Raw genomic sequence first — 24773 nt, 5'->3', positions numbered from 1 at the left:
GGCCTGTTAGTGCTCAGACTATACGCCGCACTCTACATCAAATTGGTGTGCATGGCTGTCACCCCAGGAGGAAGCCTCTTCTGAAGACGGTACACAAGAAAGCCCGCCCGTCTCATCAGACCATAGGACATGGTTCCAGTAATCCATGTGCTTTGTTGACTTGTCTTCAGCAAACAGTGTGTGGGCTTTCTTGTGTACCGTCTTCAGAAGAGGTACAAGTACAATGCTAGTCTGTCAGTCAATTTAGCGGCCACCACATGTAAACAGAGCTTTTCTGGTGAAAATTCTTGTGAATAAATGCTTAAATCCCTGAAATCTTCTTAGATAGACGGTGGGGCAAATAAGTATTTAGTCAACCACTAATTGTGCAAGTTCTCCCACTTGAAAATATTAGGGGGCCTGTAATTGTCAACATGGGTAAACCTCAACCATGAGAGAGAGAGAATGTGGAAAAAAAACAAAATCACATTATTTGATTTTTAAAGAATTTATTTACAAATCATGGTGGAAAATAAGTATTTGGTCAATACCAAAAGTTCATCTCAATACTTTGTTATGTACCCTTTGTTGGCAATAACGAAGGCCAAACGTTTTCTGTAACTTTTCCCACACTGTTGCAGGTATTTTGGCCCATTCCTCCATGCAGTTCTCCTCTAGAGCAGTGATGTTTTGGGGCTGTCGTTGGACAACACGGACTTTCAACTCCCTCCGCAGATTTTCTATGGGGTTGAGATCTGGAGACTGGCTAGGCCACTCCAGGACCTTGAAATGCTTCTTACGAAGGCACTCCTTTGTTGCCCTGGCTGTGTGTTTGGGATCATTGTCAAGCTGAAAGACCCAGCTACGTCTCATCTTCAATGCCCTTGCTGATGGAAGGAGATTTTCAGTCAAAATCTCTTGATACATGGCCCCATTCATACTTTCCTTTACACAGATCAGTCGTCCTGGTCCCTTTGCAGAAAAACGGCCCCAAAGCATGATGTTTCCACCCCCATGCTTCACAGTGGGTATGTTGTTCTTCAGATGCAATTCAGTATTCTTTCTCCTCCAAACACGAGAACCTGTGTTTCTACCAAAAAGTTCTATTTTGGTTTCATCTGACCATAACACATTCTCGCAGTCCTCTTCTGGATCATCCAAACGCTCTGTAGCGAACCGCAGACGGGCCTGGACGTGTACTGGCTTCAGCAGGGGGACACGTCTGGCAGTGCAGGATATGAGTCCCTGACGTCGCATTTTGTTACTGATAGTAGCCTTTGTTACTGTGGTCCCAGCTCTCTGTAGGTTATTCACTAGATCCCCCCGTGTGGTTCTGGGATTTTTGCTCACCGTTCGTGTTACCATTTTGACGCCACGGGGTGAGATCTTGCATGGAGCCCCAGATCGAGGGAGATTATCAGTGGTCTTGTATGTCTTCCATTTTCTAATAATTGCTCCCACAGTTGATTTCTTTACACCAAGCGTTTTACCTATTGCAGATTCAGTCTTCCCAGCCTGGTGCAGGTATACAATTTTGTCTCTGGTGTCCTTCGACAGCTCTTTGGTCTTGGCCATAGTGGAGTTTGGAGTGTGACTGACTGAGATTGTGGACAGGTGTCTTTTATACCGATAATGAGTTAAAACACGTGCCATTAATACGGGTAACGAGGGGAGCCTCATTCGAAGAAGCCAGAGATCTTGCTTGTTTGTAGGTGACCAAATACCTATTTTCCACTCTAATTTGGAAATAAATTCTTTAAAAATCAAACAATGTGATTTTCTGTTTTTTTTCCCACATTCTGTCTTTTATGGTTGAGGTTTACCCATGTTGACAATTACAGGCCTCTCTAATCTTTTCAAGTAGGAGAACTTGCACAATTAGTGGTTGACTAAATACTTATTTACCCCACTGTATATGTCACAAAAGATCAACAAAATCGACCTCACAGTTTTCAGAACGCACGATCTGGATGATAAAATTTCCCAGGCCTGGTGTACTAATCTGATTGACATTCACGTGACCCTCCATATTTACAAGTGGAATCTTTCTAAAGCAGTTATGTAAAGTCACCTGCACCTCAAAGCCTTTTATCCTCAACAAAATATGTAGTGCAAGACGCAGCGTACCCCTGGGGTTTAGTAAAAGAACACCGTCTCAAAGCAGGTTAGTCCCGCTAGGCAAAAATGTCAGCGCGGCGTCATTAAGGCATCTCGGCAAAACCTTGGGAATCCGGAAGCGGGTTAAGACGTCTTATCTTTTCATCCTGGCGCAATGAAGAATTCAAAACGGCGAGTAAACGGCGGTATCACACGACGCCTCCAGCGACGCGCGCCTTGAAAGGAGGGTTCGGTGCGTGAGGTGACGTGTTTGCTCAGCGGGGATCGGATGCGGTGGAGGCGTGAAACGCTGTCGCGTGGTTTCAAATAATTACACAGGAGTGATTTGTAAGTGCCATTGACGGCGATAGACGTCCAATCCAGTTTGACTGGTGAGAATGAAATTCCCCTCATAGTGAAAATGAATAGGATGTTTAGCACTGTCAATGGCAGCCAATGAGTTCATATTGTTGCATACATGAGCAGAGGTGGGTTGTAACGAGTTACATTTACTTAACTTTGTGAGAAAAATGTACTTCTAAGAACAGTTTTACTCAGCAATACTTTTTACTTGTACTGTACTTAAGTGGATTTGTGAATAAGAAACACTACTCTTACTCCGCTACTTTGGGCGACACAAGTCATTACATTTTCCCTCTTTATTCTACATATTAGATTTTACTTTTATTTTTTTTTGCCAGTGAAGGGAATAGTATCTCGTGTTTACTGTTTGTATTACTCTAACACACCCAATACAAAATAAATAGCATCTATATCACAGTTTAAAACAAACAAGCATAAAATATTTGATATTATTAACAGTTGGACTTGGAATGATTAGAACTTGCGGCGCCAAGACAACGGGCAGATAAGGACAGAAAGATACAGGACGCCTTCAGACCACGGAAGCCCAGGGGTTAATTTGTGCCAGACCAAGATCCAGCAATTCTTGATTTTGGCCTCCCTGTGTTCCAGGACTCATTTGGGGAGATCCAGCACCTCTCGTGTATAGAAAATAAATATAAAAACTAGAGATGTCCCGATCGATCAGCATCACGATCGATCAGGTCCGATCAAGTCATTTTCAAAGTATCAGAATCGGCAAAAAAATATCAGCCATGCCTTTATATATATTTTTTAATTAAATCGTTTTCTAATTGTATTTAACGCTACAGACATAATATGCTATACTCATTCAGAGACTTAAGGCATAAGGTAGGGTTATCAAATTTATCCCGATAACGGCAGCAATTAATTTTTTTTTAAAAATGTATCACGTTAAAATATTTAACGCAATTAATGCATGCGCTGCATGACCCACTCACGCATTGTCGCGCTCAATCTGTAATAGCGCCGTTTTACCTATATAGAGAGCTAAAGGGCAGTGTAAAATGAGTAGAATGAATTTTGGAAGCCTTTGGAGACTTTTTTTAATTAGCTAAAGCGTTACAATCCCTCTCCCTATGATTAGAAATATCGTGGGAAGCAATGTGGGGAAGCAAGGTAGCAATTGATCTTTTAACACCCTATGGTATTTCCCAACGCAGAGAAGATATATCAATTGGTAGCACTACGCACAGTCATGGTTCCACTTCCCATCATGCATTTGGGCATGGCTACAGTATCATTTACTGAAAGCTCAACAAATACACTAGATGGCGATATTTAGTCATAATATACAAAGTCACAAGTCTTTCTATCCGTGGATCCCTCTCACAGAAAGAATGTTAATAATGTAAATGCCATCTTGAGGATTTATTGTCATAATAAACAAATACAGTACTTATGTACTGTATTTTGAATGTATATATTCGTCCGAGTTTTATTCATTTTTTTCTTAATGCATTGCCAAAATGTATATGATCGGGAAAGATTATCGGGAATGATTGGAATTGAATCGGGAGCAAAAAAAAAAGCAATCGGATCGAGAAATATCGGGATCGGCAGACACTCAAACTAAAACGATCGGATCGGGAGCAAAACAACATGATCGGAACAACCCTAGTTAGAACTCTTTGACAGCCAGAAATCTTGCTTGTTTGTAGGTGACCAAATACTTATTTTCCACTCTAATTTGGAAATATATTCTTTAAAAATCAAACAATGTGCTTTTCTGTTTTTTTTCTCCCACATTCCGTCTCTCATGGTTGACCACCGACTGACCATGGAAAAACTGACATAAGGTCATTTTAATTTCATAATAGGAACAATATAGGATCTATTCACTATTTAAACTAGGAACAAGTTTCTCCACTAGAGGGCATTCATGTTCTTTGCACAAATGATGCTTCAGTTCTGTGGATTTTTCTTCTCTCGCAAGAGTTCAATGATTTTTGTTTATTTCTTTGGCTTAAAATGCGGTTACAGTATGTAATAAGTTACATACAGTGGGGCAAATAAGTATTTAGTCAACCACCAACTGTGCAAGTTCTCCTACTTGAAAAGATGAGAGAGGCCTGTAATTGTCAACATTGGTAAACCTCAACCATGAGAGACAAAGTGGAAAAAAACCAGAAAATCACATTGTTTGATTTTTAAATAATTTATTTCCAAATTAGAGTGGAAAATTAGTATTTGGTCACCTACAAACAAGCAAGATTTCTTACTGCCAAAGAGGTCTAACTTCTAGAGAGGTCTAACGAGGCTCCACTCTATACCTGTATTAATGGCACCTGTTTTAACTCATTTACGGTATAAAAGATACCTGTCCACAATCTCAGTCAGTCACACTCCAAACTCCGCTATGTAAAGACTGAATCTGCAATAGGTAAAACGCTTGGTGTAAAGCAGACATGTCCAAAGTCCGGCCCGGGGGCCAAATGCGGCCCCTGGTCAAATTTCATCCGGCCCCCAACCTCTGTCATAAAATCAATAATGTCTGGCCCGTACACAGACTTAATAAATTTGTCAGCAGTACTGCTACCATCATATGAAGTAGCTTACACACTAAATGCTGCTCCTCATTTACCACTAAAAGGCAGCAGCACTCTAAGCAACATTACCCCATGTGACCCTTAATTCCCAATTTTCTAAAATGGTGACAACACAAAAAAGAAAGTTGAATGCGATGGCCGACGCTTCAGGGATAGGTGGAAATTGGACTATTTCTTCACTAAAATACGTAACAACTGTGTCTGCCTCATTTGCAAAGAGACAGTCGCTGTTTTTTTTTTTTTAGTTCAATGTGAGGCGATATTACCAAACAAGAGATGCTGACATGTACGACAAGATTACAGGGAAGATATGTGAGAGAAATTAAAGCAACTTGAAGCTAGTTTCATTTCACCGCAGCAGTATTTCGCAAGAACCCGAGAATCGAAAGAGAACGCCACAAAGGCTAGTTGCGAGATTGTTGATATTAATTTAAAAAATGATAAACCAAATGTGACACACAGAATGGCTTGCAAAAATTTGGTTAAATATATTGTTCTACGTATAGGACGTCAACCAAGGTCGGCCCCCCACATTTTTACTACACCAAATCTGGCCCCCTTTGCAAAAAGTTTGGACACCCCTGGTGTAAAGAAATCAACTGTGGGAGCAATTATTAGAAAATGGAAGACATACAAGACCACTGATAATATCCCTCGATCTGGGGCTCCATGCAGGATCTCACCCGATGGTGTCAAGATGATAACAAGAACGAGCAAAAATCCCAGAACCGCACGGGGGGACCTAGTGAATGACCTACAGAGAGCTGGGACCACAGTAACAAAGGCTATTATCAGTAACAGAATGCGCCGCCAGGGACTCAAGTCCTGCACTGCCAGATGTGTCCCCCTGCTGAAAAAAGTACACGTCCAGGCCCGTCTGCGGTTTACTAGAGAGCATTTGGAAGATCCAGAAAAGGACTGGGAAAATGTGTTATGGTCAGATGAAACCAAAATAGAACGTTTTGGTAGAAACACAGGTTCTCGTGTTTGGAGGAGAAAGAATACTGAATTGCATCCGAAGAAGGCCATACCCACTGTAAAGTATGGCGTTGGAAACATCATGCTTTGGGGCTGTTTTTCTGCAAAGGGACCAGGACGACTGAACTGTGTAAAGGAAAGAATGAATGGGGCCATGTATCGAGAGATTTTGAGTGAAAATCTTCCATCAGCAAGGGCATTGAAGTTGAGACGTGGCTGGGTCTTTCAGCATGACAATGATCCCAAACACACAGCCAGGGCAACAAAGGAGTGGCTTCGTAAGTGGCTTAGCCAGTCTCCAGATCTCAACCCCATAGAAAATCTGTGGAGGGAGTTGAAAGTCCGTGTTGCCCAACGACAGCCCCAAAACATCACTGCTCTAGAGGAGATCTGCATGGAGGAATGGGCCAAAATACCAGCAACAGTGTGTGAAAAGCTTGTGAAGAGTTACAAAAAACGTTTGGCCTCCGTTATTGCCAATAAAGGGTACATAACAAAGTATTGAGATGAACTTTTGGTATTGACCAAAAACCTATTTTCCACCATGATTTGCAAATAAATTCTTTAAAAATCAAACAATGTGATTTTCTGTTTTTTTTTTTTTCCCCATATTCTGTCTCTCACGGTTGAGGTTTACCCATGTTGACAATTACAGGCCTCTCTAATATTTTCAAGTGGGAGAACTTGCACAATTAGTGGTTGACTAAATACTTATTTACCCCACTGTACAGTACAGAATCGTAATAACAGTTCATATACATACTGTAACTTTGTGCTGAGAAAAAAATACCCTTGTTTCAAAAAAATTTTTTAAAAATCAATCATAAGCAGTTATGCACAATTTCGAAGTAGCTTAGCCATTCCGGAATCCTGAAACTAATAACTAACTAACTGCACGGAATTTGTTGCAATCAACTCCACCGACTGATTAAACCCCTGCTAACTCGAAGATTAGTCTTAATGTCATAAATTCTGAACTTCCCCTTTAAGACCTACGGCACACCTGGTTAAAGTAATGTTTTTTTAGATTACCAAAAATAGTCACTTGTTCCATAAAGGGTTTAAAAAAAAAAAAATTAAAGAAAAAAAAAAAAAAAAAAAAAGGCTCCGTCCGAGCCATCATTTCATTTGACGACCATGGGAAAAGCTCCGGGGATGTCGGCTGAATTAATGTTGTAATTCTTTATCAAGATGAGCCGCGGTATTACCTTGAAGCAGAGCAGACAGGCCGCCACGTTTATGCAAAACGCTTGGCGAGCCCTGCTTATTTTAATGATGGTCCTAATTTGTTGGCTCACTCTAAATTATTAATCTCTTTTATATTCACGCCGTTATTACGTGTCATATATCTATGGGAGAGTGGGGGGATTTAATAGTAGTGACTGGACCTTAAGGAAAAGAAAAAAAAAAGGCTGAGGTGGTGCAGGAATGCTTTTAAATATTAATAATGAGCTAAATATTTGCGTTGACACCTGCCCGGAGTCGCCACGGTAAATGACTCGTGTGGTCAAACGTTGACACTAAAATAGGTACAAGTAAACGTTTTTGGGAGTGTTTTTGAACTGCTAAAGTCAATGTTTAATATTTATTTTAGGAAATCTCGTAGGTTGTGTTCTGCGAGGAAAAGGATGTTCTACTGTAGATTAAGAAATCAGCACAAAATTGGCAAGGGGTATGTTGTGTCTATAGTGGGGTAACGTGTTCATATGTGAATGAATTATTAAATGTGCCATTAAATATGTTGTCACAGAAATTTTTTTTTCATGTATTTAAGAAAATATTTTTTTTAAATGTTAATTTATTTCACTCCTATATATTTATTTCGATGTTATTTTTTTTTTAATCATATTATATTAATATTATTTTATTAATATTTTATTTTCTTATAGATTTATTTATAAAATGCAAATTAAATTTTGAAATACAAACTGAAATATTTTTCTAAATGTTAAATATAAATAAAAATACAATCATATGTATAAATTCAAAAACTGAAGTAAATAAATCCTAAAATAACTTATTTAACGCCAAATTTAATTATTCTATTAACTCATTGGCACTGGCTGCCATTGACGATGATAGGTAAATCATGTTATTTACTGTTTATGCATAAAAATAATCAGGGAATATTTACAGAATTTTTCCTTTTCTAAGTAAAAAAAAAAAAAAAAATAGTTGAAATAATTTCTTTTAAAAAAATACAGTTTTTAATAAAAAAAAAAAAAAAGTTTCCCTATTTTTTGGAGGGTGTGGTTTATTATTATTATTTTTAAATAATATAAAAAAAATTATACATTTAAAAAACATAAATATATAAATACAGGGTGACCCAAAAAGATGCGTACCCATGAAAATTTCAATTGTGACTTTGATTAAAAAGCTATTTATTTCAAATTACAACCACACATTATTCAGTTTATGGAAGACCATTCACCAGAGTTTCAGCTATTTCTGTCAATTTTTAGTCAATTTATGGCTTTCCCAAGATGTGTTCCAAATGTCCACCATTCCGTTGCAAGCAAACCTGTACTCGTCTGACAAAGTTGTCAATCACTTTTACACACTCCTCTTTCGGGATGGCTCTTATTTTTGCTGTGATGGCAGTTTTCAGTTCCTCAATTGTTTGTGGATTTCCCTGGTATACATTGTCTTTGAGGAAACCCCACAGATAAAAATCTGGGGGGTTAAGATCTGGTGAGTGCGGGGCCCATTCCACATCGCATCTTCTGCTTATGAGTCTCTCTTCGAACCTCTGCCTCAACCAAGCAATGGTTTCGTTGGCTGTATGAGGTGGTGCCCCGTCTTGCTGAAACCATTGTGAAGCTCTCACAACCCTTCCCAACCCGAAAGAGGAGTGTGTAAAAGTGATTGACAACTTTGTCAGACGAGTACAGGTTTGCTTGCAACGGAATGGTGGACATTTGGAACACATCTTGGGAAAGCCATAAATTGACTAAAAATCGACAGAAATAGCTGAAACTCTGGTGAATGGTCTTCCATAAACTGAATAATGTGTGGTTGTAATTTGAAATAAATAGCTTTTTAATCAAAGTCACAATTGAAATTTTCATGGGTACGCATCTTTTTGGGTCACCCTGTACATATACTATTTACTGTTGACTCTTTAGCTGTCATTTAGGATGATACCAATCCAGGAGCTAAATTTAGGGGTGTATACACACCCTGGCCCCTTTGGGGGTGTCAAGTGGGCATGGATGGGTGAGGGGGAGGGTCAAACCGAAAGGTAAGATGATACGCGGAGCTGTAATAAAGGAAATAAATTTTAAAAATTAATTAATTAAAAAGGAAGTTGGGGATTTTAGACAATTTCTGTGCAGTTATTTCTTAGTTGTGGGGCTCCAGAGTGGCTAAGCTAGTGTGAGTCAATGGTGCTTGCTAGCATGCCAATTGAAAATAAATTAGGGCTGTCAAAATCATCGCGTTAACGGGCGGTAATTAATTTTTTAAATTAATCACATTAAAATTTTTGACGCATTTAACGCACATGCCCCGCTCAAACAGATTAAAATGACAGTACAGTATAGTGCCTGCTTGTTACTTGTTTTTTGGTGTTTGGGGCCCTCTGCTGGCGCTTGGGTCCGACTGATTTTATGGGTTAGTACTAAAGATGTCCCGATCGATCGGGATCCCGATCCCGGGATCCGATCAAGTCATTTTCAAAGTATCGGAATCGGCCAAAAAATATCGGACATACCTTTTTTTAATATATATATATATTTTTTTATTTTAAATTGTTTTCTAATTGTATTTAACGTTACAGACAAAATGTCTTACACTCATCCAGAGTAGTTTTGGTTTAAAGTAGGGCTATCAAATTTATTGCGTTAACGGCGGCAATTAATTTTTTTTTTTATTAATCACGTGAAGTAATTAACGTATGCGCTCCACGACCCACTCACGCATTGTCGCGTTCAATCTATCAAGACGCCGTTTTACCTATAGATAGCGCTAAAAGGCAGCGTATAATGAGTAGAGAGAATTTTGACAGCCTTTCGAGCCATTTATATGTGGCTAAAGCCTTACAATACCTCTCTCAGCAATAAAAAATCACGTGGAAGGCAATGTGGGGAAGAAAGGTAGTACTTGATCATTTTCTTAACACCCTATGTTCTTTCCCAACGCAGAGAAGATATATCAATTGGTGCCCCTACGCACATTCATGGTTGCACTTCCCATCATGCATTTGGGCAGAAGTTAAATGGCTGCAGTATCATTTACTGAAAGGTCAACAAATACACTAGATGTCAATATTTAGTCACAATATACAAAGTCACATGTATCCTTTAAGAATTACAAGTCTTTCTATCCGTGGATCCCTCTCACAGAAAGAATGTTAATAATGTAAATGCTATTTTGAGGATTTAGTGCCATAAACAAATACAGTACTTATGTACTGTATGTTGAATGTACTGTATATATTTGTCAGTTTTATTCATTTTTTTCTTAATGCATTTCCAAAATGTATATGATCGGAAAAAAATCAGGAATGATTGGAATTGAATCGTGAGCAAAACAAAAAACAAAACAAAAAAACAATCGGATCGGGACATATCGGGATCGGCAGATACTCAAACTAAAATGATCGGGATCGGATCAGGAGCAAAAAAACATGATCGGAACAACCCTAGTTAGTACCATGAGTGAGCATGGTGTAATTATTGACATCAACAATGGCGAGCTACTAGTTTATTTTTTGATTGAAATTTTTACAAATTTTAATAAAACGAAAGCATTAAGAGGGGTTTTAATATAAAATTTCTATAACTTGTACTAACATTTAACTTTTAATAACTACAGGTCTTTCTATCCGTGGATCGCTTTAAGAGAATGTTAATCATGTCAATGCCATCTTGTTGATTTATTGTTATAATAAACAAATACAGTACTTATGTACCGTATATTGAATGTATATATCCGTCTTGTGTCTTATCTTTCCATTCCAAAAATAATTTACAGAAAAATATGGCATATTTTACAGATGGTTAGAATTGCGATTAACTTTTAAGTTGTAATTAACTCGATTAAAAATTTTAATCGTTTGACAGCCCTAAAATAAATAAATAAAATAAATTAAAATAAAAAAATTAAAATTAAAATAAAAAAAACAATATTAACAGATCTTAACTGTTCAAACAAAGCAATGTCGTGGTCAAAAAGTTGATTTGGGAAATGGGGAGTCCCTTTCGCCCCTCCCAAAAAAAAACAACAACAAAAAATCAGCGGTGAAAAAAACTGATGTGATATCACTCTGCCCTGCTTGCCTAGACAACGTGTTCCCTGCAGAGCTGCTGGATTACAAATGTTGTTCTTACTACAATTATTGACATGCAATGCTAAGTTTTAATTCCAAAAAACATTTTAATTTGTAGATTTGTAGAAAAATGATCACTCAATGCAGACCATCTGAATTCAAATAGGTTTGATGTTTATTGCCGTCAATGGCAGTGAATGAGTCAACTGTGTATTTGTGTATTAAATTCCTGGTCCTCCACAGTTCACACAGAACTACCTGGAAAAATGGCAGATTTTGACAGCGGCGTAAAGGAGTACTGTCCATCAATCCGGCTGGTGCCACTGAACCATCTGTCAGCCCCCCCTTCCTTTTCCGTTCACCGGTGCACCCCCTCAGCCAGAAGGGGCCCGAGGTGCGAACATCAACCTTAGCGGCGCCAGGCTAAGTGATGTAGCCCGCACGAGAGCAAACAACCTCTGTTTGATGGGTGCGAAAAATAAGATGGCGTGGCTCGTTGATGGTTTTAGGCGTTATCACGGCGTATTTGTGTTTGTCCAATAAAAGAGGTGTGCTGGCGCGCTCCGCACCCGGCACAATTCAATTAATGTTCCAGCGCAATCTATTCATTGGAGGTGCCCGCTGAGGAAGCCGGTGGGAGTGTATTGATTGCACAGGGTCATATGTGGAGGCGAGCGAGAGGGAGGAGTGGGGTGCCTAATGGAGTGAAATAAAGGAGGCGGGAAAGGGCCGTAATGAGGGTCCACCCCCTACAGGCAGAAGGAAAAAACATTGGCTGTAAAAGACGGCATTTTGACACCTTTTTTCCAAGTCACTGTTCTAGGGGACACCTGGGTCCAAAGCCACCCCCCCGAGTTTTGGAGCCACACAAGTGTAGAAATTGATGTATACAGTTTTCTCAATTGCTTTGGTACATTTCTCTGTTCAGACTTGAAATTCTCCAAACTATTAATTATTTAGAAATAATTATTAAATAATTGTAAATTGTTGTCATAACATTTATACCATGGATATTATCTGAAATTGAGGTTTGTAAGTCCCACAGCATGGCAAGTGGGCATTTGCGTGTTGTTTTCAGCACCATTTTCTGCTTATGTTCCGGGGCCTGTGTCCGTCTCGTCATATGTACTTTGCGTACATGGAGCACTGCAGAAGCCCAACACGCGCGTGATGCAGCTGACTGAGCAAGATTGACGCTGACAACCAGTGATAGGCAAGACATCTACAAGCCCATGTCTGCACCACCAAATTCCACATTCAGCTCTTCCGGACAGTCCAAAACAAATGTCTTGCCACAAGGAACATCTGATATGGAGGAACCCGCCAACGAGAAGTGAACACTCAGTACTCAAGTGGCACTGAGGATGGCAAAATCTTTAACTGTCATTGCTCTGACAATAGTAACGCCAGGATCCTCGTGTCCAATCCACAAAGAGACAATAATCCTTCACGTCCAAACACACACTTCATCTGGACCACAGCCTGCCTCACCAGAGCCTTAAAAAGACTGAATATTTAACTAATCGTCATTTTTCTCGGGAATCTTTTGTTTGAATCTTTTGATATGATCTCCAGTGTTACTCCTCACCAGGATCTCTCTGTGCTGTATGATTGCTGTCGACTCAGAATAAATTGTCAACTTGTGTTTCGAAGCCTTTTCTCCATCTTTTAAAATGGACTCAGTACAAGGGTTAAGACTAAGGTGAACTCGCCGATTTTGGCCGGGTTGTCGGGATTCTGCCAAACCGGGTCATTGGAATTGCGCGAGCCCAGTTCGACTGGCTTGATTCTGGCAATCTGGCTGAAAGGTCCGATTCTTTTACGAGCAATGCCAACACTAGCTCTACCAGTTTCACCAAAGAGATGTCGCAACTAGGGTTGTTCCAATCATGTTTTTTTTTTTTTCTCCCGATCTGATCCCGATCGTTTTAGTTTGAGTATCTGCTGATCCCGATATTTCCCGATCCGATTGCTTTTTTTTTTTTTGCTCCCGATTCAATTCCAATCATTCTCGATAATTTTTCCCGATCATATACATTTTGGCAATGCATTAAGAAAAAAATGAATAAAACTCGGACGAATATATACATTCAACATACAATACATAAGGACTGTATTTGTTTATAATGACAATAAATCCTCAAGATGGCATTTACATTGTTAACATTCTTTCTGTGAGAGGGATCCACGGATAGAAAGACTTGTAATTCTTAAAGGATAAATGTGACTTTGTATATTGTGACTAAATATTGACATCTAGTGTATTTGTTGAACTTTCAGTAAATAATACTGTAGCCATTTAACTGTTCTGCCCAAATGCATGAAGGTAAGTGCAACCATGACTGTGCGTAGGGGCACCAATTGATATATCTTCTCTGCGTTGGGAAAGAACATAGGGTGTTAAGAAAATGATCAAGTACTACCTTTCTTCCCCACATTGCCTCCCACGTTATTTTTAATTGCTGAGAGAGGTATTGTAAGGCTTTAGCCACATAAAAATGCCGACTCACTATCACTCTTTCCACACTCAGGCCGAGTCCAAATGGGACGGCGGCCAACTCTGCTAAAATACAAAATGGTGGCTTCAGAAGACTATCAATGTAGAGTTCTTTTGATAAAGATATGAACTTGGATTTAATACAATATTTTTAAGCATTGGGCTGCAGCTGTCTATTAATCTATCAATTACTTTGTTCGAAAATCGAGTAATACGATACCAAATGTTGTATGCGTTGCTCAATTTTTACCAAGTTTAAGGAAATGTAAAACAAAGTATACAAAATAACAACAATGACAAAAATATTTTTTAGGGCTGTCAAACGATTAAAAATTCTAATCGAGTTAATTACAGCTTAAAAATTAATTAATCGTAATTAATCGCAATACAAACCATCTATAAAATATGCCATATTTTTCTTTAAATTATTGTTGGAATAGAAAGATAAGACAAGATGGATATATATATTCAACATGCGGTACATAAGGACTGAATTTGTTTATTATAACAATAAATCAACAAGATGGCATTAACATTATTAACATTCTGTTAAAGCGATCCATGGATAGAAAGACTTATGGCTATCATGTTTTTCATGGGTAAAACGGCGCCATTATTGATTGAACGCGACAATGTGTGAGTGGGTCGTGCAGCGCATGCATTAAATATTGTAATGTGATAAATGTTAAAAATATTAATTCTCGCCGTTAACGTGATAAATTTGATAACCCTACCTTAAGACTCCGGAAGAGTGTAACACATTATGTCTGTAACGTTAAATACAATTAGAAAATGATTTAATTAAAAAAAAATATATATATATATATCAAAAAAAGGCATGTCCGATATTTTTTTGCCGATTCCGATACTTTAAAAATAACGTGATCGGACCCGATCGATCGGGACATCTCTAGTCCAGGGGTCGCGCGTTAACCGAATATTTTCCGTCGTTGACTGTTTTTTTTAAAACTGTGACGGAAAAAACTGAAGTCCATCTGTCATTTTGACAGGTTGCAATTCACACCCCAGACCACAGGGTGGCGAGTGAGCATATTAATTAGCTATTGTCTCTCTTAATGCATGACGTCGTTGGCCTTACTCGGAAAAATGTCAAGGCAACTGAGTGTCCGAACTAAGTCGTCTGTCCGAGGCAGAAGTCCAAAACCTCATGACAATAGCCTCTGAAGGAATCCCACTTGAGACATTTGATTATGCACAAGCGGGCACGCAATTCAAGTCCATGCGCACCAGGAGGAACACTGCGTTCAGGCCGCAGCAGGTGAACTGTTAATTTCATTGTTCCATATGTAGCCTACCTACTGGGGCCACAGTCAGCTGTTTTTGTCACTGCGGAGAAAAAGTTACATATTCATATGCTTGATGGCACGGTGTGGATTCTATTAAGCTTGTTCGGACAGAATATTGTAGCGTCACCGGGGTCTGGCAGCGGCACCGTGATTGACACATAAACGCGAGGTTCTTATTGGTGCACCCGGTGTGCCAGCGCGTCATCCAATTGGTGGACTAGATTGCCGCCTGTGTATATAGTTGCCTCTTTTTCTTTGGGGGCGGAGTTGTTGTTTTGTTGGTGTTGCTGGCGGTAAGCAGAGTAAAAAGAGGGAGAAAAATACCACGACTTCCGTGTCTAATTTTTCGCCGCCAAGCAAGCATTACAATATTAATTAAAAATGAATGAAAACTAAACACTATTGAATATGTCATTATTATCATTTTAAAAATTTAAGTGACGGGTAAAAATAGATTATGACCGGATTTTTATGACCCTGTCAGTCAAAATGATAGACAACGAAAAAGTCCAGCGCAACCTCTGCTCTAGTCGCAACAATAATCACATGACTATTATACCAGACTCAAGGCCTGTTGATGTCATTCCTGCGCTGTCATATGTACTTTGCGTTCCGGCACGTTATGATTTACAAATTAAGCACTGCTGTACAGAAAGTAATTTTGGAACATTTTTGGTTTGGTTGTGCTGCGAGATTTTCTCCAATGTAAAAACGTGCCGCGACTCAGAAAAGGTTGAAAAGTACTGGCTGAGATAAAACAAAATGATGCGGTTTTGCAAATTGAATGTACCGATTCGAATGTTTTTAACATCGTTTTAGCCAGAAAAGTAATTTTCCTTTCAAAAGTGATGAATCGAACAGCCTTTCGCACAAGTATTAGTAGCGCTCTGTTGAATCCACAACAGTCACAGTCAAGTACACTCTCCCTAATGTGAAATATCAGTTCTGGGGCTGCTTTGCTACTTCTGGTACAATGATATTTCAAGATTTTTAAAGTGGTCTAGTGAAAAATGAGTTAGGGAAAAAAGTGGGGTGAGTGGGGGGGCAACTGGAGGCTGTGGAGTGTCAGCTGCTGCTCGAGTGCTCCTCGCGATGAGTAGCAAGTGTCAGTTTATTTTATCTCCTGCTTTTCATCATCCTGGCTGGAGGAGGAAGAAAAAGCCACCCGAGAGTCTCTGGAATGCGCCGGTTTGGGCTATGAGTCATTAGCCGAGATCGGAGAGGTGCAACTCGCGTCCTCTCCCCCCTTAACGGTTGACGGGATGATTGGCAGCCAAGCCGGGCTTTGATGGCGCCATCATTACTGCGTCCGTGACACATGCTTGTACACGACCAAGAAAGAAGGGGAAAGGCCAGTAAAAAAATGAAACCACAGAGAATGTAAGATTGCAAATCAGTGGGATATTTCTAAAGAGTAATTGCGATGAATAGATCTCATACAGAGTTGGCACGTGACGCAAGCAGAATATATGACGTCATTTTAAGTGTCTGTTGGGATATGGAAAATAGCTTTCAACACATTAGAGCCACATCTTTTTTTGGTCGTTACCTTTCGTGCAGAACTCCAGATTACACAAAAGCAGAATTATTGACATTTAAAATATGAGAACATTAGGGTTGCAACTAACGATTATTTTTTATAATTGAGTCATTAGATAAATGCCATTTTTTCAATTGCCTTCAAAATTTAACTTGTAGTCATTTTAGGCATGTTGTACGTAACAATGAAGACAAAATGGATGGTTATATCCTTCACCAACAAAATTATAAATATATATACAGTGTATAGAAGGAATCTGACCTTTAGTCAGATTGCCGGAATTATGCCAGCTGAACTGCCGGCTGGCCCAGCTCAACGACCCGGGCCGGCGAACCCCGGCAACCAGGCCAAAAGGCCAGACTCCACGCGTTCACCTTAGTCTTAACCAGTGCGTCTCAATTATTTTCTGTTACGCCCCCCAAGGAAGACGTAAATGTTTCGCGCCCCCCCCCAAACTCTGCCGCCACTGTAAATAGTATCATTTGTCTATAATATTACTATTATAAGTACACCTCTGCCTCACATTGTGTCCTTTTTTTTTATTAGAGAAAATAACAGATCAACTTATAAAGTACAACTTTATTAACATTGTTTCGTTTGTAAGAGAAAAGACTTAACGTGCATCAATTTGCCTGAATTAAAAAAAAAAAAAAAAAAAAAAAGTCACATCCAAACTGTAAAAATACACTCAAGGTACATTTTTGACCATTTGATACTGAAAAATAACATCAGTAAATAATAACAAATTTAAATTGATTAGAAACATTAACTCATGAGGACAATATGCCAAAAAATTTGACCGAAAAAAACAAAACTGAATAGAAGGGGGGAAAAAAATGGTGTCTTTGGACAGAAGGACAGTTTTTATTTTCGCTGCTCACAGTATCACCTCCAGTTTGCAATGGTGTGGGGTTATTTTGCACTGAGCATGCTAACAGTGCTCACTGGTTTACTGATATAACACTGACAAAGCGGGATGATTGTTGGCAATACTTGGCACGTTTTCGCTGAAAAACAACCAAGCAGCTTATCAATAAGATTGGGGTCTAATGTCTTTAAGTGGCGTTTTAATTGATTTGGCTTCCAGCTGTCCCCTATAATCATTTTTAGACACAGTAAACAGTGATCTTTCCTCATCTACCACTGTATTAAATGTCAAAGCCAAAAGGCAAACGGCCGGAAAAAAGCGGCCGAGGGAGAACCGTTGGCGAGGGCGGTCGTCGTGACGATCCCAAGCCGAAAATGGCACTTCTCGGGCGGACACGTGAGAACCGGAGAACACAGTGGGTCGCTGCGCGAGTCCGGCCGGAAAACTGCTTTCGAAAACGGCGCACAGCTCTTTATATCTCTCTTCTGTGTGCTCTCGCTTACTTCAAAAATACTGCGCGCACTTTGAAAATGAGAGCGCCACTGCCACCCACTGAGTGGATGTGCAAGTACACTTTATTCTCGTATGGCGAAAAAAAAAAAAAAAAAAAAACATGTTCCCCGAGGTCACATGCGCCACCCCTGGCATCGCCCTGCGCCCCCCTGGGGGGGCACGCCCCACTATTTGAGAAGTACTGGTCTTAAGACTTAACCCCTTGTACTGACTCCAATTTGAAAGCTGGAAAAAGGCTTCGAAACAAGTTGACAATTTATTCAGGTTGACAGCGATCAAACGGCAAAGCAAAACAGCAACAGACCCAGGCGAGGAGGCAGACTCCTTCCAGGGTTACCATATCACAAGTCAAGAAAAGGTTCCCGAGAAAATTGACAACAATGATTTGAACATTCAGTCTTTTTGAAGGCTCTCGCAGTGCGAGCCGTAGGCAGAGAGAGGAATGTGTTTGGGTCTTCTTCTGTTGCAAATTTGGGCAGTCAAGTTCGTGTGTCACTGTTGCTGGGTCATGGTTAATGAGGCAACTGAGGTGGGAGGTTCGGCGCGCCTCATCGTCTGAGAGGCGCTGAGCTATCAAACTTGGAGTTCTTTTTGATATTGGGTGTTATGGTAGTACAGGACGTCCCGCCATTTGTTCTGGACTGTCCTGAAGAGCCGATTGTGGGATTTGGTGTTGCAGATGTGAGCTTGTAGATGTCTTGCCTATCACCTGGTAGTCATGTCAGCGAGAAAAGATACTATTCCTTCAGTATATAATTTATTTTTTTAAAGCTTGCTACGGAGCCCCTAAAGTGACATCGACAGAAATAAAATAAATTTAAGCAATCTGGTGCGCACCAGAAACTATCTGGTCAAAAAAATAGCATGATATAGCATTGAAACTAGCAGACTTTTACTATGCAATTTAGCCATTTGCAACAATTGCCTAACTTGCTGGTGGGCACCAGATTGCTTAATTTTATTTTATTTCATGTTGATGTCCCCTTTAGGGGCTCCGTAGCTACCTGACCTGGACTGTACTGTAGTCTACAACTGTACTATTTTAAGTACAATAAACGTGTTACACATTTTAATAAAGATTCTGAGTAGTAAACACATGACACGTTATGCTTCTCCAAAACAAAATACAAATGGACACTTTTGCACTGATTAGCATAATGGCTAACTAGTTTTGCGCTCCGTGCTAAGTAGTAATGTCTCATCAACAAAGAATACAAATGGCTTCATTTACTCAACCACGTACATGCTGTTTTTTGCTGAAAAAAAAAAAATCATTTGTGCTACTATCATTTTTTAGATATTAATTTTGAGTGATGACATCGCTCAGCCAACCATTATTTGCAAAATGGACTCAAAATGGTGCCATTCGTTTGCGCTACTTTTGTCCTGTTTGTAAAAAAAATGGTTTGTGCTATCATTGTTTTATAGATATTGAGATATTAATTTAGAGTCATGGCATTACTCTTAGCTTTTTTATGTATCCACCTCCCGTGGCTGACGGAGTGTACCAACTCTCTAAATAACAAAGGGGCGTCCCAACAACTAGCCAAACGTACCACGGACAAATGGCACCCCTTCGGATGCATTTTGCAGTAAAGGGGGGGCTGACAGTCACGTCATCACACAAAATTAATATCTCAAGCCACAACTTTTAGCCATTTTACCAGAAGCAATCTGGTAAATATTAGCATTACATAGCATTTAAGCTAGCTGACTTTTTCTATGCAAGTTAGCAAATTGTTCTTTTGTTGTACTTAGCTCATTTATTTGTTTTATATCGTTTGAGGCTAAGCTCAGGCACGAAATTTATTAGTATTATTAAACGTTGTTAATGGCAGCTAATGCGTGAATTGAGTGCCATTACCGAAATATTAGGGGCAGAGGAGAACATTACCATCCAGCCTGATGTTTTTCAAGCACATAATGGCACTTTTGAAGGAGGCAAGGAAAGAACAGCCAGCGGTGACTTCCAGAAGCGTTTCGGATCACTGAGCATGTCACTTCCGCTTGAGGCACAATATTCAGGCAGGGTCCAGAATGTAATGTATGCTGCAATAGCAGAGTCTGATGCTACTGTACAGTACTGTTATTGTAAAAATACTGCACTGTACTTTCAGCTCACAATAACAAAAAACAGTTGCTCACATTAACTTTCCAACATTAGCTTTCCAAAATTGTAAATTTATTGTTTTCTGTGTAATTTGAGGAACTTCAAGATGATAAAATATGAGAAAATTCTGTGAAAAATTCAATTAACTGATAAATTTGACAATTCATTGTTTAGCTTTTGATTGTTGAAAGGGGGGGAAAAAAGGCAATTTTGCGCCATTATTTACCCTTGTGACCAAATGCAACATATTTGATACATGAATTTTGAGCAGTTTTTCCCCCCATGAAAGAAAAAAAAACTAACAGTATCATAAATATGATATACATTTATGAAAAATTACATTGAAAGGGTAAAGAATTTTAATTTGATGTCAATTATTCAGTCGTTTTTTTCAATGCATACAAAAGCATGTTTCAGACATTTACATCTTCTGAGCAGTTGTAACAAGTATGAGTCGTAATGTTAATAGTCCCAATAATGGGCTTATAAGGAAGACCAGGTTGGCCAAGTTAGATTAATTTGAGTGAAAATTGTGTGTAGAAATGTGATTAAAAAAACAAACAAAAAAACAGCAATATTTACAGTTAGAGATGTCCCGATCAATCGAGTCCGATTACATCATTTTCAAAGTATCGGAATCGGCAAAAAAATATCGGCCATGCCTTTTTTTAAATATATATATATATATATATATATATATATTTTTTTTTTTTTAAATTAAATCATTTTCTAATTGTATTTAACGTTACAGACATAATATGTTACACTCAACCAGAGTCTTTAGTTTAGGCTTAAGGTAGGGTTATCAAATTATTCCGATAACGGCGGTAATTCATTTTTTTTTTTTTTTTAAAGTGTATAACGTCAAAATATTTAACGCAATTAATGCATGCACTGAACGACCCACTCACACATTGTCGCGCTCCATCTGTAATGGCGCCGTTTTACCTGTATAGAGAGATAAAAGGCAGCGTAAAAGGAGTGAATTTTGGCAGCCTTTGGAGCCTTTTTTTAATAGGGTAAAGCCTTACAATCCCTCTCCCTACGATTAGAAATATAATGGGAAGCAATGTGGCAAGCAAGGTAGCAAGTGATCTTTTTCTTAACACCTTATGTTATTTCCCAACGCAGAGAAGATATATCAATTGGTAGCTCTACACACAGTCATGGTTCCACTTCCCATCATGCATTTGGGCATGGCTGCAGTATCATTTACTGAAAGCTCAGCAAATATACTAGATGGCAATATTTAGTCACAATATACAAAGTCACAAGTCTTTCTATCCGTGGATCCCTCTCACAGAAAGAATGTTAATGATGTAAATGCCATCTTGAGGATTTATTGTCATAATAAACAAATACAGTACTTATGTACTGTATGTTGAATGTATGTATTCGTCCGAGTTTTATTCATTTTTTTCTTAATGCATTGCCAAAATGTATATGATCGGGAAAAATTATCGGGAATGATTGGAATTGAATCCGGAGCAAAAAAAAAAAAGCAATCGGATCGGGAAATATCGGGATCGGCAGATACTCAAACTAAAACGATCGGGATCGGACCGGGAGCAAAAAAACACGATGGGAACAACCCTATTTACAGTATATCAGTGTGCACACAAATCACTGTCAATCAACTGTAAAAACCCTTATTTCCCCACAACAATTTTTATGGGTGGAACAGCCAAGCAAGAATGCCTTTGGGTTTATGAATGCGCAATGTTAGTGTCCAGTAGCGCAGCTTGATTTAGCAGAAGTTGAGTGGGTATTGCAAAAAATTGGAATGAGTAGTGGGGAGAGAAAACGGACAGGCTGCAGAACCTACCAGACCCTGGGCTTGACAAGTATGTTGAAGGTCTTCAGGCTCCTGGCCTTGCTTCACAGCTTGCCATCCATTGTTTGGAGTAGTCCCAAGCCAGGGCACCAGGCCTGCATGGACAAACGAACCCAATTACAGAAAAAGCATTAGCATGCTAGCAAAAGCATGCTAGTTTTTTTAGCCTACTAGCAAAAGCATGCTAGTTTTTTAGCCTGCTAGCAAAGCATGCTAATTTTTTAGCCTGCTCACAAAAGCATGCTAATTTTTTAGCCTGCTAGCAAAAGCATGCTAATTTTTTAGCATGCTGGCATAAGCGTGATAATGTTTAGCATGCTAGCATGCTAACGTTATAAAATAATACACCTACCGACACAGAAAATCACAACCATATATGTTAGCATATGTTATCATTGTGGCTAACCCGCAAACAATGGGTAACACACATAATTCAGACTCACCAGTTCACTTGGATGCAGTAGAGCGCACACTAACAGGTCCACAAATAAAAAGGTAGGGTTCTTTCCATTACAAATGGGCCTTTAACCACAAGTTTGAAACAGACAATTGGTTTGATACATCAAAAGCATTTGAGACTGCACTGCAGCTGTTGATCCGTGGCTTGTCTCCCACAAGACTAAAGGAGAGGACTCAAGGAGCTTATATAGTGCATAGGTGACTGGTGATTGGCTAATTGGCATCATGTGACTTATCATGTGACCTGGTGCATTCAAAAAGTGTGGGGAGAAAACAGCACTGGGCTAAAAACTGGTAATCGTAACGCGCATTACACAGAGTTGTTTTTGGCAGCCCTTTTAATTTTCGTCTTAGTCTTTTGGACGATAATACTTATTAGTCTTAGTCATATTTTAGTCATCTCCAAAATATTTTTGTCTTCAACTCACTTCACCAAAAATACTGAAGTATGTTAAAGTAACCCATGATACCTGCTTGAATTCCTTGATATGACTTAACTGCAAATGACGTTTTGTTTGTATTCGATATTAGGACACCCCATAGAAGCCTGTGTTTTCTAACATATTTGGTCATATGGATATTTAATATTAATTTTAACAGTCTTGAGAGATTCAAGTAATAGATATAAACAATTAAAACTGAAAATAGATTTTTTTTTAAATAACTTTCTGTAAAATGTAATTTTAAATAAATGTATAAAAAATAATAAATAAATTTCCAGGTTCGCGGTGAATCAGTAACAGGCACACTTTTGCTCAATAGACGATGTTTATTGATTAGAAAATGCAGAATAAATGAGATTTATTGATTAAAATCCCACAAAAGCAAGATATCAAAAACAAGTAAACAAATGGTAACGTGATGCTAGATTTGAGTTTGTCAATCTCAGAATCCCCGCGTTACGTTACAGCACAACTAGTTGTCCCTTAGAAATGAAAATCACTTACCGTGACAAACGAGTGGGAAGCCAACAACACTCCAGTAAAGCGTCAAAAGGACAAAAGCCAAGCGATCCGTACGTGACCTGCTGGTGGACCTCACGGGTCGCACCGCCCGGAGGCGGAGAGGCCAACTTCCGCCCCCGAGCGGCACGGCCCCGTCCAATCACAAACATTTAAGCTACTTTTGGTTCAGCCCCCTTGAAAAAGGGCTTTTCACATGGGACAAATGAGCTGTGCTGCAACGGATGCCAACCAATGGTAAATATTATGGGTGCAAAACAAATTATCTCTATGGGACCCAGGCGTGTAAATATGGGACCCAGGTGTGTAGTAAAACAATACTATGGTGCAAAACAAGTTATCTCGTGAGATTCTCAAGCGCGTCTCCTAACTATGGGAACAAGGTGAAAAACAGTAGAAGTTGTTACAATCTATGTCACAGAAGCAATCATACATCACAAAAGCATAATGTAATATTTCTCACATGGGCGTATGACATCAGGTGCACATGATTACAACATCATTACCCAGTGTTTTGAAGGAGTCTTACATTATTTGAACCTCACTTTAAGTTTGGTGTACCCCTGACTGTTTAAGTGAAAGAAAACACCATGGTGATATCAAAGGAGCTGTCTGAGGCCTTCAGGAGGCCTGCTGCAGTGTGTGCAAACCTTGTCAAGGACTACAGGAAACGTTTGGTATCTGTAATAGCAAACAAAGGTTTCTGTACCAAATATTAAATTTGATTTTTGTGATGTATCAAATAGTTATTTCATGCAATTAAATGCAAATTTATTATTTAAAAATCATACGTGATTTTCTGTTTTTTTGTATTACGTTCCGTCCCTCACAGTTGAAGAGAACTTATGATACAAATTACAGACCTCTACATGCTTTGCAAGTGGGAAAACCAGCAAAATCGGCAGTGTATCCAAAACTTGTTCTCCCCACTGTACCAAACCGTCACTTGTGTGTACAGTTACACCCCTAAAGATCTTCAAGTGAAAGGTTCTGAGGTAAGAGTTTGTCCGTAAATAGTTCTATGTTATAACAAAAAAGGGCGTCCTAAAGAATTTGCCTGTTTTGGCTCACGTGATTGAAAAAAAATTCAACAATCGTCTAAAAACCCATCCGATCCTGTGTCTTTAAGCTGCTCGTAGCCATCGAAGAATCTCCCCCCCTATGCAGACTAGCGAGTATTAAATATGAATGTTGTTTGGGTGCCGCTTCATTTGCCTCCACGTCTCCACGTGCCAACCCTTGTAAGTGGATGTTTCCGTAACGCCGAGCCTCCTGGCAGCACGAAAGACAAACACCGCTCGTAACCTCGACCGAAAGGCCGAAGTGGAAGAAAATGGGAAATTCCGCCGGGCGTCTCGGCCTTGTGTGTCTAACCCGCTGAACACACACGGGAGACGTGAGTTTGATAGAGTTATTACACACGG

General features: G+C 39.3%; 1 long non-coding RNA gene across 1 annotated transcript in view; it reads right to left on the bottom strand.

Moving 5' to 3' along the window:
• LOC130920532 (uncharacterized) overlaps positions 1-22525 on the bottom strand; it is a 63297-nt gene extending 40772 nt beyond the window's left edge. Inside the window, exons 1-2 of the long non-coding RNA XR_009064157.1 lie at positions 22372-22525; positions 21920-22023 (exon numbers count right to left, since the gene is read on the bottom strand). This is a non-coding gene — a long non-coding RNA (uncharacterized LOC130920532). The remainder of the gene's footprint in view (positions 1-21919; positions 22024-22371) is intronic.
• Positions 22526-24773: the final 2248 nt, after the last annotated feature.

This window comes from Corythoichthys intestinalis, chromosome 8 (genome assembly GCF_030265065.1).
Source record: "Corythoichthys intestinalis isolate RoL2023-P3 chromosome 8, ASM3026506v1, whole genome shotgun sequence".
Taxonomy (NCBI): domain Eukaryota; kingdom Metazoa; phylum Chordata; class Actinopteri; order Syngnathiformes; family Syngnathidae; genus Corythoichthys; species Corythoichthys intestinalis.
The sequence above is the reverse complement of the archived record's forward strand: the minus strand, read 5'-3'. Positions and strand labels throughout refer to the sequence as shown.